The sequence below is a fragment of the Schistocerca gregaria genome, unplaced genomic scaffold (genome assembly GCF_023897955.1).
Source record: "Schistocerca gregaria isolate iqSchGreg1 unplaced genomic scaffold, iqSchGreg1.2 ptg000288l, whole genome shotgun sequence".
Lineage (NCBI taxonomy): Eukaryota > Metazoa > Arthropoda > Insecta > Orthoptera > Acrididae > Schistocerca > Schistocerca gregaria.
The window spans coordinates 141,945-154,446 of NW_026061777.1; the positions used below are offsets into that span (position 1 = coordinate 141,945).

Consider the following 12,502-nt stretch of genomic DNA (forward strand, 5'->3'; position numbering starts at 1 on the left):
GTGAAGGTGATTTTGTAGACATGTGTGAAAGACATGTTCTGAAATGCAAGTGTTGTTGTTTGGAGAGCACATCGGTTACGTGTCAGATGTGTAGTCAAGCAGTAATTTGTCGCCATAGCTGCAAATATTAGCCGGTAATATGAAGTGTTGTCAGCTAAAGTCTGATGATGCAGACGACCGTAAGGACGAAGTACCCAAGAGTACCGCTAGGCCGCGCCTCTTTAGCTCAGTGGTAGAGCACTGGTCTAATAAACCAGCGGTCGTAAGTTCTATCCTCACAGGAGAAAGATGAATTTTGGAAATCAGTTGCGCGTCGTGGCCGTATAGCAAACAGTACCTGTGATGACGAACAATTAGCGACAGGCGTTTTTTTAAGAATCACTCTCAGATGCGATTAAGGCGAATGGCGCAGATAAAGCATTTGCCAAAGCGGTACAGCATAAGGTGGGACGAGGCAGTCTGAATTACATTTTATAGATGTATTTCTCACATATCTCAGAGCCTCTCGCGATATTCGTCGTCGTCGTCGTCGTCGTCGTCGTCGTCGTCGCCGCCGCCGCCGCTTCTGCAGAAGTAGCAAATGGCAATCGTAGCAAATGCGGCGAGGGACGCCCTGCCTTCGATTCCGAATGCACAAAGTGTGTGGTCTTGTTTCACAGTCTATATTTGGTCGGTCTCGTCAGAGGTTGAATGTAACGAATGGGTGGGAAAGATCAAGGGGCAGCGGCTGTGTAGAACGAAAACACAAATCCTCAGGGGTGTGAGCGTTTCGAGATGAGTCGTATACATGTAAATGTTGGTCGTCAGTGACCGTGTGGCCTAATGGATAAGGCGTCGGACTTCGGATCTGAAGATTACAGGTTCGAATGCTGTCACGCTTGTGTTTTTCCAGTTCTGAAAAAGAAACATAACGTTTTAATGTAGCAATTGAGCAGTACGAAACCGTCTGAATGTTGCTGTTGACCATTTTTTGCTTGGAGATGCTCTTGAGCTTGAAACACGCACAACAAGACCGGTGTTAACTAGCGAAATGGTCGGCAGAGTGCCGACACAGCGAGTTTTGACTATCACTTGCACATCTAAAACAACGTCGGAAAGTAACTCGTTCGGCTTTTGAGTCACATAAAGTATGTGCGTTAATTTTGACGCCACTAGCTCTGCATGTTGTCATGCAATTTCTTTACCTCTCAGAAATGATTATGACATAAAAGTGAAGTACGTGACGAGTGTGACGTTAGGAGAACATTAGGCATCATGGAGAGATTCTGTATGGGACCACCCAACCCAAACGAGTACTGTGTGACGTGCTACCCGGCAGGTATTCACCGAGGTAGCCGGCTAGCTCAGTCGGTAGAGCGTCAGACTCTTAATCCCAGGGTCGTGGGTTCGAGCCAGACGCTGGGCGGAACGGAATTTTGTTCCGCTGCAAGTGTAAATTACCGTTTTTCTGATTAACGAGATTTAATGGAAATAGCAACTTTAAACTTTGCCTACGTCTCTGTCAGTCGCAAGGAAGCTGTATTTGAAGGTGAAGGTGATTTTGTAGACATGTGTGAAAGACATGTTCTGAAATGCAAGTGTTGTTGTTTGGAGAGCACATCGGTTACGTGTCAGATGTGTAGTCAAGCAGTAATTTGTCGCCATAGCTGCAAATATTAGCCGGTAATATGAAGTGTTGTCAGCTAAAGTCTGATGATGCAGACGACCGTAAGGACGAAGTACCCAAGAGTACCGCTAGGCCGCGCCTCTTTAGCTCAGTGGTAGAGCACTGCTCTAATAAACCAGCGGTCGTAAGTTCCATCCTCACAGGAGAAAGATGAATTTTGGAAATCAGTTGCGCGTCGTGGCCGTATAGCAAACAGTACCTGTGATGACGAACAATTAGCGACAGGCGTTTTTTTAAGAATCACTCTCAGATGCGATTAAGGCGAATGGCGCAGATAAAGCATTTGCCAAAGCGGTAACGCATAAGGTGGGACGAGGCAGTCTGAATTACATTTTATAGATGTATTTCTCACATATCTCAGAGCCTCTCGCGATATTCGTCGTCGTCGTCGTCGTCGTCGTCGTCGTCGTCGTCGTCGCCGCCGCCGCCGCTTCTGCAGAAGTAGCAAATGGCAATCGTAGCAAATGCGGCGAGGGACGCCCTGCCTTCGATTCCGAATGCACAAAGTGTGTGGTCTTGTTTCACAGTCTATATTTGGTCGGTCTCGTCAGAGGTTGAATGTAACGAATGGGTGGGAAAGAGCAAGGGGCAGCGGCTGTGTAGAACGAAAACACAAATCCTCAGGGGTGTGAGCGTTTCGAGATGAGTCGTATACATGTAAATGTTGGTCGTCAGTGACCGTGTGGCCTAATGGATAAGGCGTCGGACTTCGGATCTGAAGATTACAGGTTCGAATGCTGTCACGCTTGTGTTTTTCCAGTTCTGAAAAAGAAACATAACGTTTTAATGTAGCAATTGAGCAGTACGAAACCGTCTGAATGTTGCTGTTGACCATTTTTTGCTTGGAGATGCTCTTGAGCTTGAAACACACACAACAAGACCGGTGTTAACTAGCGAAATGGTCGGCAGAGTGCCGACACAGCGAGTTTTGACTATCACTTGCACATCTAAAACAACGTCGGAAAGTAACTCGTTCGGCTTTTGAGTCACATAAAGTATGTGCGTTAATTTTGACGCCACTAGCTCTGCATGTTGTCATGCAATTTCTTTACCTCTCAGAAATGATTATGACATAAAAGTGAAGTACGTGACGAGTGTGACGTTAGGAAAACATTAGGCATCATGGAGAGATTCTGTATGGGACCACCCAACCCAAACGAGTACTGTGTGACGTGCTACCCGGCAGGTATTCACCGAGGTAGCCGGCTAGCTCAGTCGGTAGAACGTCAGACTCTTAATCGCAGGTTCGTGGGTTCGAGCCAGACGCTGGGCGGAACGGAATTTTGTTCCGCTGCAAGTGTAAATTACCGTTTTTCTGATTAACGAGATTTAATGGAAATAGCAACTTTAAACTTTGCCTACGTCTCTGTCAGTCGCAAGGAAGCTGTATTTGAAGGTGAAGGTGATTTTGTAGACATGTGTGAAAGACATGTTCTGAAATGCAAGTGTTGTTGTTTGGAGAGCACATCGGTTACGTGTCAGATGTGTAGTCAAGCAGTAATTTGTCGCCATAGCTGCAAATATTAGCCGGTAATATGAAGTGTTGTCAGCTAAAGTCTGATGATGCAGACGACCGTAAGGACGAAGTACCTAAGAGTACCGCTAGGCCGCGCCTCTTTAGCTCAGTGGTAGAGCACTGGTCTAATAAACCAGCGGTCGTAAGTTCCATCCTCACAGGAGAAAGATGAATTTTGGAAATCAGTTGCGCGTCGTGGCCGTATAGCAAACAGTACCTGTGATGACGAACAATTAGCGACAGGCGTTTTTTTAAGAATCACTCTCAGATGCGATTAAGGCGAATGGCGCAGATAAAGCATTTGCCAAAGCGGTACAGCATAAGGTGGGACGAGGCAGTCTGAATTACATTTTATGGATGTATTTCTCACATATCTCAGAGCCTCTCGCGATATTCGTCGTCGTCGTCGTCGTCGTCGTCGTCGTCGTCGTCGCCGCCGCCGCTTCTGCAGAAGTAGCAAATGGCAATCGTAGCAAATGCGGCGAGGGACGCCCTGCCTTCGATTCCGAATGCACAAAGTGTGTGGTCTTGTTTCACAGTCTATATTTGGTCGGTCTCGTCAGAGGTTGAATGTAACGAATGGGTGGGAAAGAGCAAGGGGCAGCGGCTGTGTAGAACGAAAACACAAATCCTCAGGGGTGTGAGCGTTTCGAGATGAGTCGTATACATGTAAATGTTGGTCGTCAGTGACCGTGTGGCCTAATGGACGAGTCAGCCAGCGGCTGCGCTGGAGGTCGGACGTGCCGTGCTGTGTGCTGTGCTGCGTTAGCTCCGCGTGGTAAGTCTCTGCTCTTGCTGCAACGCGTCGCTGTCTATAGTATTTGTGTAGACATGAAAAAGAATTAAGAGATGTCGCAACCGCAACGAAAAGATACTTTGAAATTCACGTTTGATCGCAACTTTGTCCGACCGAGGTCATTTGATGTTGAACAGTGGTTAGAGGATGATGTTAAAATAGGACTTGATGATATTATCGGCATACATTTCTCGATTATGAACAGTGTGGTTTTCGTGAAACTTGCCAGTCCAGAATTGTGTGAACGGATAGTTCGATCTTGTGGTGGAATTCTGAAATTTAAACATGCTGACGGAAATGTTGGGGAGGTTACCGTTGCCCATGCTGGTCTAGGTATTCGGACCGTGCGAGTCTTTGAACTTCCCTTTGAAATTACAAGTGACCAGATAAATGCTGTTATTGCTCCATACGGGAAAGTTTTGAGTAATATTGCCGAACGGTGGTCTGCTGCACACAAATTCCCTGTTTTAAATGGTGTGCGCCAATTAAAAGTCGAATTGCAGAAGCACATTCCGTCGTTTATAAACGTCTGCGGATATAGAGCTGTTGTGATGTACGATGACCAACCGAAAACGTGTGCTGTCTGCAATTTACCAGGCCACGTTCGTGCAGAATGTGTTCAAAGGCGAGTGGCGCAACTGCCTGCCGGCGATGCCGTCAGACCCCCTGCTATGTCAACGCTGCCCGTGACATATGTCGCCGTAGCGCGCGGTTTTGCAAGTGCCACTGCGCCCCCCGAAGTTACTACGAATACCGACCCACAAGCGACCGACCAACCGACCGACTCAGGTGTAGCATCTGTAGACACTCAACCCTCCTGCGAAGACATATCTGCTCCTGCCCTTTGTCGCCGTGGAATCGCCCAATGAGGCAATGGATACGGACGCGACCTCAGTCGCTTGGGGTAGTGCTCCTCTGCATCCTGGAGCTTCTTTAGGAGGTATCAAAAGCGTATCAGGTGCACAGAAAACGGACTCGCAACCAGCCGTTTCTAGTGGTGCTCCTCCGAATCCTGCAGCTGCCTTAGGCACTGACCACAGCCCGTCAAGTGCACTGAAATCAGACCAGGCGTCAATCACTTCGAGTAGTGCTACTTTGCAACCTGAGGCTTCTTCAGGTACCGTCCAAAGTCCACCACGAGACGCATCTCCCAAGAAATCTAAAAAACGGAGGATCGCGCGTCAAGGTGCAGAGCAGACTGCACCACAACTGCGTGAACAGGCGAAGCAAATAGGGGGCAAAATACGTCAATCTGCATCTGAGAACTTGCAGTGCAATCAGCAGTCATCTAACGAAGACCCTGTGTCCTTGGATAGTACCTCAGGTTCTGCCAGTTTGCCCTCCGATGACGTAGCAATTACCCGAACCGAAGATAAAAATCACCAGCAAACACCTGAATATAGTGCACCACTTAATGACGAACCGATGACAGGGCTGTCGAATCCGTGGGCAGACGATGTCGACGACACTACAAAGGAGGACGAAATTATGGACACCACAGGAACCGTTACAGTCACCACGATGGCCACACCACGAGATGACGTCGTCTTGAATGTCATCGCCGCGACGGATACTGTCCCAGACACGGAGAAGCCGACTGATCCCTTCCCAAGTCATGAATATTTCTAGTCTGAACGGTTTTACTGACTTGTGTCCACATGTCTCTCGTGTCAGATTTCTTAATGTTTTTTCGAAATGATATGTTGCCAGAGTTTTTCCTAATTACACTCCCGTCTTGGCTAACGTAGTTCCGTTGCAGGCATATAAGATCGCTACGCTGAACATCAATAAAATTTGTAGCCCATTTAATTTACAAAATTTAAAAGATTACCTGTATGCAGCTGATGTGGACATTTTGTTTTTACAAGAAGTAACAAACATCGAACTTGACTTCATACAGGGGTATAATGCTATAGTCAATCCTGGAATTGGATGTGATTTGGGTACCGCATTTCTTTTCAAAGAGGGCGTCGTCATTACAGACGTAACAAAACTGCCTAACGGGAGAGGCATTGCCGGCACGCTTTATAACACCAGGATTATTAATGTATATGCCCCATCTGGTTCTACCAATCGGTGCCAACGAGCACAGTTTTTTAAGGAGGGAATTGTTCCTTTGTTTGGTGTACACTGCACCCATACCATCCTTGGAGGCGACTTTAACAGTGTCATACATGCCAAAGACCAAACTCCGAACTACAACAAGTCGCCGGACCTGGAACGTATCGTCACCGACCTCCGTTTAACTGATTCGTGGGAGCAAACGCACGGCGCGGCACCCGGCTTTACCCACCTCACTAATCATTCAGCGAGCCGGTTGGATCGAATATATGTCTCGCCCAATCTGAAACACCGCATCCTGCAGTCTGAAGTTTGGCCAACCGTTTTTTCGGACCACGCTGCATATATATGCACATTAAATTTGGAACGACAAGGAACCTGTCGATATAAAGGGCCATGGAAACTTAATGTTTCACACTTAAAAGATCCTGCCTGTCGAGAAGCCTTTCTCACCATTTGGAGAGCCTGCGAGACCAAACTCGTCTCTTACCACTCGACTTTGGATTGGTGGCTCAAATGCGCCAAACCTCAGATCCGGAGATGTTTCATCAACTACTCCCGGGAGAAGAGCTTTTGGCGGAAAAGAACGATAGAATTTTACTTTCATTGTCTCCGAGAACTCTACCTGCAAGATGCTACAGCTATTGGGAACCATGGGAGAATTAAAAAAATCCAGGCAAAAATACTGACATTAAGGCGACAACAGCTTGAAGGATACCAAATAAGGTCAAGAGCAGAGACTGTGGCGCAAAAAGAAGCCACTTCGGTATATCATGTGATTCGTGAAACTAAACGAGGATTCCGCAAAATACTGACGGAGCTTAAAACTGATAATGGAACCACCTTGACAATGCACAACGACATAAAAGCAGAAATACTAACCCATTTCGACAACTTGTTTTCACATAAAGAGGTAGACGAAAAAGCACAGGACGATTTACTGACCCACCTGCAAGGACGCGTTGGTAACGCGTACGCGGAAGCTCTAATAGCGGAGGCGACCGAAGACGATGTACACTATGCTGTCTATCAAAGTGCAAAAAATAAATCCCCTGGAGCTGACGGCATACCAGCAGAATTTTATCAAGTCTTCTGGGAACATATAAAACATAGAATAACATGCATCTGTAATGAACTTCTGAACCTCAATAAGGAGATACCGAAAGATTTTCGCGAAGGTATGATAGTGTTAATCGCAAAAAAATCGGCTGGCAAGAAAATTGGAAATTTGAGACCAATCACTCTGCTGAACAGTGATTATAAAATTTTTTCGCGGCTCTTAGCCCACAGACTTAAAAATGTAATGGCCAGCGTCACCGGCCCATATCAGTCTAGCGTGGGCAAGGGTAGGAAAATTCAGCAGACGCTGTCCGACTACCGCGACATAATTTCAATAGCAGAAGTATGTCGACTAAAATGTGCCATCGTGTCGTTAGATTTCGATAAAGCCTTCGACAGGTTCAGCCACTCCTACCTCCTGAAAACGATAGGCGCAATGGGTTTTCCGCCGAGATTCGTCGACCTCATACGACGTTTGGTAACGAATAACTCCTCCAGAATCATCATAAATGGACAGTCTAGCCGGCCAGTCGAGATCGCATGTTCCGTCAGACAAGGTTGTCCGTTGTCCATGGCACTTTTTGCCATGGCCATCGAACCTTTGCTCGCTACCTTGACTCAGCGGTTACAAGGATTGCAAATACGAGGAAACAAAATAATATGTAAAGCTTATGCGGACGATGTTGGGTTTCTCGTTATGAATGTAGCGGAAGTCGAGACGGCAATGCACATAATAGAAAAATACGAACGAGCGTCAGCCGCGAGCTTAAACAAAACCAAGTCCGGCATATTCAATATCGGACGTGGCATTGGCATGCGCACACACGGTCAGTTACGTGAGCTAACAGCCTTGAAGTGTCTCGGCATTGATTTCCGAAAAAATATACGTCAAACTATTGCGGCCAACTATAGACAAGTACTAACTACCATACGAGCTAGTGTACGGACACATAGTATTCGACAGTTAAATGAAATTCAGAGAGTGTCTTTAGCGAACGTCTCTATTACTTCCAAAGTCAATTATGTCGCCCAGATACTGCCAATACCCGCCGGCATCGCCAAACAAATTATGTCAGCAATAGGCTATTTTGTGAGCCGTGGCCACATATTTAAAATCCAGTATGACACTCTGACGCTCGCCACTAATAATGGCGGCTTAAACTTAACGAATGTTACTAAAAAGTCGCAGGCTCTGTACATCTCCAATACGTTTCAACAATGGAGACAATCCGGCAGCTGTATCGCCGCGCACTTGCTATCTGAAATAGCTCCAGATGACCTCTCTCCACCCATTAATGTGCAGCACATACCGAGCGGACTTTACCATTTACGATGGTTTTTAATAGAATATAGCTACCTACGTTCAAGAATTCCGGAAAAAGACATGACAAACGTAAAAGAAATATATGGCAAATTGATGGGAGAAAAGAAGAACAACAAAATAGAACAAAACTATCCATGTTCTAACTGGAAAGTGATATGGGCAAATATTCATAACCGTAACTTAGCTACTCATCTAAAAGCAACATGGTACTTTGTTGTAAATAGGAAAGTTGCAACAAACTCGAAACTTCATACGATCCACTTAGCGGATTCGCCTTTGTGTGCAACGTGTAGTTTAATTGATAACGAAGAACATCGTTTCGTGTGTGACAAGGTTAAAGATATCTGGCTGAATGTCCGACGAAAGCTGGCACTCATCCTTCGAACGTCACCTAACGCTATAACGCCTGCGGACTTTTTGACACCGGATGATGTACCCTTTCCTAAAACGAAACGCAACGCAGTCAATTGGCTGAAAGCGGCAACGGTACATTACCTCTTCACGAAGGAAGAGACAAGCCAAGAGGATTTTTGGATCTATCTGCTAACTGAGCATCACATGTTACTGAAGACTAGTAAATATAAAGAAACATACGCAAATTTTTAATCAAGACCTTGATGTAAAAGAATTAACAAGAAATATCTGCGGACACAGAAGACAAACGTAAGAGAGTGTTCACCACTACTAACTTACTTTACAATCGTGGGAAAAAAAAAAAAAAAAAAAAAAAAAAAAATTATTTTAGTTTTTACCGGAATTGCCGTTCTTTGAGTTCAACGTTTATTCATTTATTTTTCAAGAAGCCATTATAAATAGTTGCTTCTCACCGAATATGGTTTTTTTTTAAGCATTTTCAGAGAGAAGAGGCAGTTTCGGAATTCCCTCTGACGTTTCTTTGTCAAGGAAGCCTATTTGCTTTAAGTGTGACAACAAAAAACAGCGATGAAGAAGGAAACAAACTGAACATAACTTCTGTTTCTACCTACTGAAGACTTCATTCTTTTTTCACATTATCAATAAGCCCAAAGAAGGGGTACATTAGTTTCTCCACGATAAAGGGATTACCCTTGTCTCATCAGTTTATGGTTCTGTACATGGCGTCAGAAGCCGACGCCGATGAAGGCGAATTATGGAGAGCGCAAGGATGGGCTAAAAGGGGTGATGGGAGGCCCAAAAAAAAATAAATATAAAAAAAAAAAGAAAAAGAAAAAAAAAAAAATGGATAAGGCGTCGGACTTCGGATCTGAAGATTACAGGTTCGAATGCTGTCACGCTTGTGTTTTTCCAGTTCTGAAAAAGAAACATAACGTTTTAATGTAGCAATTGAGCAGTACGAAACCGTCTGAATGTTGCTGTTGACCATTTTTTGCTTGGAGATGCTCTTGAGCTTGAAACACACACAACAAGACCGGTGTTAACTAGCGAAATGGTCGGCAGAGTGCCGACACAGCGAGTTTTGACTATCACTTGCACATCTAAAACAACGTCGGAAAGTAACTCGTTCGGCTTTTGAGTCACATAAAGTATGTGCGTTAATTTTGACGCCACTAGCTCTGCATGTTGTCATGCAATTTCTTTACCTCTCAGAAATAATTATGACATAAAAGTGAAGTACGTGACGAATGTGACGTTAGGAGAACATTAGGCATCATGGAGAGATTCTGTATGGGACCACCCAACCCAAACGAGTACTGTGTGACGTGCTACCCGGCAGGTATTCACCGAGGTAGCCGGCTAGCTCAGTCGGTAGAGCGTCAGACTCTTAATCCCAGGGTCGTGGGTTCGAGCCAGACGCTGGGCGGAACGGAATTTTGTTCCGCTGCAAGTGTAAATTACCGTTTTTCTGATTAACGAGATTTAATGGAAATAGCAACTTTAAACTTTGCCTACGTCTCTGTCAGTCGCAAGGAAGCTGTATTTGAAGGTGAAGGTGATTTTGTAGACATGTGTGAAAGACATGTTCTGAAATGCAAGTGTTGTTGTTTGGAGAGCACATCGGTTACGTGTCAGATGTGTAGTCAAGCAGTAATTTGTCGCCATAGCTGCAAATATTAGCCGGTAATATGAAGTGTTGTCAGCTAAAGTCTGATGATGCAGACGACCGTAAGGACGAAGTACCCAAGAGTACCGCTAGGCCGCGCCTCTTTAGCTCAGTGGTAGAGCACTGGTCTAATAAACCAGGGGTCATAAGTTCCATCCTCACAGGAGAAAGATGAATTTTGGAAATCAGTTGCGCGTCGTGGCCGTATAGCAAACAGTACCTGTGATGACGAACAATTAGCGACAGGCGTTTTTTTAAGAATCACTCTCAGATGCGATTAAGGCGAATGGCGCAGATAAAGCATTTGCCAAAGCGGTACAGCATAAGGTGGGACGAGGCAGTCTGAATTACATTTTATAGATGTATTTCTCACATATCTCAGAGCCTCTCGCGATATTCGTCGTCGTTGTCGTCGTCGTCGTCGTCGTCGTCGCCGCCGCCGCCGCTTCTGCAGAAGTAGCAAATGGCAATCGTAGCAAATGCGGCGAGGGACGCCCTGCCTTCGATTCCGAATGCACAAAGTGTGTGGTCTTGTTTCACAGTCTATATTTGGTCGGTCTCGTCAGAGGTTGAATGTAACGAATGGGTGGGAAAGATCAAGGGGCAGCGGCTGTGTAGAACGAAAACACAAATCCTCAGGGGTGTGAGCGTTTCGAGATGAGTCGTATACATGTAAATGTTGGTCGTCAGTGACCGTGTGGCCTAATGGATAAGGCGTCGGACTTCGGATCTGAAGATTACAGGTTCGAATGCTGTCACGCTTGTGTTTTTCCAGTTCTGAAAAAGAAACATAACGTTTTAATGTAGCAATTGAGCAGTACGAAACCGTCTGAATGTTGCTGTTGACCATTTTTTGCTTGGAGATGCTCTTGAGCTTGAAACACACACAACAAGACCGGTGTTAACTAGCGAAATGGTCGGCAGAGTGCCGACACAGCGAGTTTTGACTATCACTTGCACATCTAAAACAACGTCGGAAAGTAACTCGTTCGGCTTTTGAGTCACATAAAGTATGTGCGTTAATTTTGACGCCACTAGCTCTGCATGTTGTCATGCAATTTCTTTACCTCTCAGAAATGATTATGACATAAAAGTGAAGTACGTGACGAGTGTGACGTTAGGAAAACATTAGGCATCATGGAGAGATTCTGTATGGGACCACCCAACCCAAACGAGTACTGTGTGACGTGCTACCCGGCAGGTATTCACCGAGGTAGCCGGCTAGCTCAGTCGGTAGAGCGTCAGACTCTTAATCCCAGGTTCGTGGGTTCGAGCCAGACGCTGGGCGGAACGGAATTTTGTTCCGCTGCAAGTGCAAATTACCGTTTTTCTGATTAACGAGATTTAATGGAAATAGCAACTTTAAACTTTGCCTACGTCTCTGTCAGTCGCAAGGAAGCTGTATTTGAAGGTGAAGGTGATTTTGTAGACATGTGTGAAAGACATGTTCTGAAATGCAAGTGTTGTTGTTTGGAGAGCACATCGGTTACGTGTCAGATGTGTAGTCAAGCAGTAATTTGTCGCCATAGCTGCAAATATTAGCCGGTAATATGAAGTGTTGTCAGCTAAAGTCTGATGATGCAGACGACCGTAAGGACGAAGTACCTAAGAGTACCGCTAGGCCGCGCCTCTTTAGCTCAGTGGTAGAGCACTGGTCTAATAAACCAGCGGTCGTAAGTTCCATCCTCACAGGAGGAAGATGAATTTTGGAAATCAGTTGCGCGTCGTGGCCGTATAGCAAACAGTACCTGTGATGACGAACAATTAGCGACAGGCGTTTTTTTAAGAATCACTCTCAGATGCGATTAAGGCGAATGGCGCAGATAAAGCATTTGCCAAAGCGGTACAGCATAAGGTGGGACGAGGCAGTCTGAATTACATTTTATAGATGTATTTCTCACATATCTCAGAGCCTCTCGCGATATTCGTCGTCGTCGTCGTCGTCGTCGTCGTCGTCGCCGCCGCCGCCGCTTCTGCAGAAGTAGCAAATGGCAATCGTAGCAAATGCGGCGAGGGACGCCCTGCCTTCGATTCCGAAT

The 12,502-nt window shown here is 45.6% G+C and overlaps 1 non-coding gene across 1 annotated transcript; it reads left to right on the forward strand.

Moving 5' to 3' along the window:
• Positions 1–12,089: 12,089 nt before the first annotated feature.
• Trnai-aau (transfer RNA isoleucine (anticodon AAU)) lies at positions 12,090–12,161 on the forward strand. The gene has a single exon. It is a non-coding gene; the product is annotated as a tRNA-Ile (tRNA).
• Positions 12,162–12,502: the final 341 nt, after the last annotated feature.